The 3,847-nt window shown below is 35.1% G+C and overlaps 1 pseudogene; it reads left to right on the top strand.

Annotated features, from left to right (window-relative positions):
* The first annotated feature begins 1,472 nt into the window (after positions 1-1,472).
* Positions 1,473-2,475, top strand: LOC122204815 (annotated as a pseudogene).
* Positions 2,476-3,847: the final 1,372 nt, after the last annotated feature.

The following is a 3,847-nucleotide window of genomic DNA, read 5'->3' as shown; positions in this document are numbered from 1 at the left end:
AACTATAGGCAACATTTACTAACTAGAAGGATGGATAAGATAACCTGAGTTACTTTTTTTAAATTGCTATTACAGCAGTTCAATATGAGATAATTTCCTTCAGAAATATTATTATACTGTTATTATTCTAAAGCCCTATTTTGGCAGTACTATACGTATATGATGAAAATATCTGAAAAACAATTTCCTTCTAACATTGTGTTCCTTTTGGTAACCAAATTGTCTCAGAATCTGTGCATAACCATAAAAAACATCAATAAAAATGGCCTTGGGATAGAGAACCACAGGATTAGTATGTCAGCATGTATTCTCAGAAATGAACACTAGATGGCAGCTTTTAGACAAGATCGTCTGGGTAAAATGACCCATTTTTCTCCACTCCTGACAAAACCTAAGCCAAGTCTTCTTTGAGCATGGAATCTTTCTTACCCAGGGGATCCTACTTCCAGGGGCCTTCCCACTTGCCTCCATCAAGATAGCGGTTACTAACCTTAAAAATGAAGCATCTGTAGAGGATTATGGAGAGAAAAGATTAAATAAAAAACAAATAAACAGTAACAAACTAACCTCTAAGCCCGTCCTTGTTTTATACTTTGTAAAGTCCCTCCATTATACTTTACTTTCCTTTTTAAAGAATCAATACAAGGTGATTTCATCTTTGCGGTGATGAAGAGGGTAGAGCAGGGGGAGAAAGGAATCTTCCTCAATCAATTCTAAAGACCTCTGTTCATTATAACAGCAAGTTTTTCACCTTGTACTTGTTCTTTTTAAAAAATCTTTCTACTCTACTTTTCTTTTAACAAGTCAAGTGTTTACAGTGTAAGATTTGGTATATGTATCAGTCTGTCACTAAGGGTGGGAGATTAGAAAATATATTTGGTTAAGTTCACCACCACAGGCTCATGAGGGAAATAAGACAGCAGCATAAATTTCAGAGTAAGGTACCCTTTCTGGCATGTACATTTTATAAGCACAGCACCAAAGTCTTATTAAGTAGCATTTTATCATCTTATATTAGGGTAAGGAAAAAGGAAGTGCACTACTATGAGTCCCTACTACATAATGGGTGCTTTACAAAGCCTGCACCATATTAGGTAATTAATACCTTTTACTCATTTTTTGAGATGAGGAATGTTTTTTAGGAAGATTAACTAAAAGGCCCAAAGTAACACACAGGATGGTAACATCAGGAACTGAAATTAGGTCTGCCTTTTTTTTTTTTTTTTTTATGTTTGTTTATTTTGAGAGAGAGACAGAGACAGAGTGCAAGTGAGGGAGGGGCAGAGAGAGAGGGAGACACAGAATCCGAAGCAGGTTCCAGGCTCCCAGCTATCAGCGCAGATCCTTATGCAGGGCTCCAACCAACAAGCCGTGAGATCATGACCTAAGCCTAAGTCAGTGGCTCAACCGACTGAGCCACCAGGCGCCCCAGACTGCTTCTTAAAGAAGGCATTGTGAGTGAGATGTTAATTCTGATAACTTGAATTCATTTCTGCCTTAGGAAGATTTTTTTTCTCTTTAGCAACAGTTCCTTCTGTATCCTAGACAAGGGTCAAATTACAGTGGAGCTGGCAGTAGTGGTGGAGTGGAGGCAGCAGGGGTTGCGTGACCACCTGGGTTTTTGAGATGGCTGCTGATATTTCTGAATCTGGTAGGCATGATTGCAAAGGAGAGCTGGGCAAATACCAAGTTAGATGCAGACTACCCACTTTAAGTCCTCTACTGTGGAGTCTGTTCATTACCAACAGAGTACTGTGAATATATGCCTGATGTCGCTAAATGTGAACAGTGGTTAGAGAATTTTCCAAATGAGTTTGCAAAACTTAACTATAGAAAATTCACCCAAACAAGAAGCTGGAACTAGTGAGGGTCAAGGCACACCAGGGGAAGAAGAAGAGAAGAAAAAGCAGAAGACAGGTGGAAGGGGTCAAATAAAGCAAAAAAAGAAGACTGTACCACAAAAGGTTATGATAGCCAAAATTCCCAGAGCAAAGAAGAAATATGTAACAAGAGTATGTGGCCCTGCAACTTTTGAAATTGATCTAAAAGAAGTACAAAGATTTTTTGCTCAAAAATTCTCCTGTGGTATCTCAGTAACAGGAGAGGATGAAATCATCATTCAGGAAGGCTTTACAGATGACATCATTGATGTCATTCAGGAAATATGGCCAGAGGTGGTGAATGATGGTAGCATCGAAAATCTTGGAGAAGTAAAGAAGTGATTTTGAAAATTTGTCCCTATTTAATGATTTGAACTGAGAGTAGATATGGCCAAAGGGAGAGAGGCCTTTTAAAAATATATATATTTATCCTACAGTAAAACTGTAGACTACTCTCACCCTTGGCATTTTCACTGTTCTGTATAAGGCTGCGTGTTCTTTTAATTGCCAAAGTCTAAAAAACAGGGGAGACTGTCATGCTTACGCATGAAATAGAATTTAGTCAAATAAAAATTTTTGGTCATTTAGTACTGACTTTTTCTCTTTTTAACTTTTTATTTTTGGAAAAACAGTAGATTTTTTTGTGCAAAGCTTTTCTGTTTATTATCTTAAAATAATCATGATTTAATGAGTTAATTTTCTTAAAATAATCATGATTTAATTAAATCATGATTTGAAGCTGAGTAATGTTTTAAAGAATTTGAATTTTGGCTTAATCATCATTAATATTGTCTCCTTGCTTCTTTGGTGTGAGTTTTGAGATGCTTGGGCATCTAATAGATTTGTGGTTGAATTTCCTTCATTGATACCAAGTCCACTTCGTGATCACAGTAAATTAATGTTGGTAGGAGTTGTTCACGTTCTGGAGATTATTTGGTAAAGTATACTAAAGCCTTAAAACCATCTGCAGTCTGACCCAGTAAGCTACTTAGTTGACATTATCCTAAAGATAGAATTATTCTTGCTAAAAACTGTGGGTGAGGATGTTCACCACAATGTTACTCATAAAAAAATTGCAACTGATATAAATGAACAACTGAGAAATGGTTAGAGAATGATGGTGTACCATATGGTAGATTATTCATATATTTTTAAATATTTTCCAAGAATACTTTGGAAACACGTTTGGTAATGTTAAATAGGGAGGAAGACCCCAAATCCATTTTATACATTACTATCACCACTGTTTTGAGTGAAAGGCCATTCAGAGATGCTGTGAGTTCTTGTTCTACCTATAAATTCTGAAAATAAAATTCTACCCAATTGGAAAGAATATACATCCATGCTCTCTCTCTATATATATAGGTAGTCTGAGAAATAACAATTGAAATGTCTTTCTCACAAGAGAAACAGTGACAATGAATTTTAATGAATGCACTAAATGAACTTAAACTTTGCACTTAATAAAGGTCTCAAGTCAGGTGCTACAAATTGAAAAGAAGACTCCTGGTATTTTAAATTGCTATAGACACCTTTAAGAAATTTAGAACCCATTGTTTATTGCCCTACAAATTACAACCTTGAATGAATGAGTGGTGTTTTTTTAAATACTTAAAATCTTAGAAAAAATGTGTAATAAAGATAAATTAAGAAAATGAAATTCTGTATTAACTGTGAATTTTACTAAATATGAGTATCTAATGAAGCAAATTTATCCATCAAGACCATTTGATATGTATTGTGTATGTATTCTGTTGGTGCTAGAAGGTATCTATGTACCTGTATCAACCATGTGACTTTATGTAAAGATTCTCAATGTTCACAGTTCTTGGCAAATGCAGTTTTAATACATATAAAGCCAGCAGTGGTTGTTACTGCAGGATAATGGAGGATTAAAATTGTCCTTGTCTAAAAAAAAAAAAAAAAAAAAAAAAAAAAAAAATTTAGTGGACTTTGTTACAGAATGG

Source organism: Panthera leo, chromosome D4, assembly GCF_018350215.1.
Source record: "Panthera leo isolate Ple1 chromosome D4, P.leo_Ple1_pat1.1, whole genome shotgun sequence".
In the NCBI taxonomy this organism is placed as follows: domain Eukaryota; kingdom Metazoa; phylum Chordata; class Mammalia; order Carnivora; family Felidae; genus Panthera; species Panthera leo.
The sequence above is the reverse complement of the archived record's forward strand: the minus strand, read 5'-3'. Positions and strand labels throughout refer to the sequence as shown.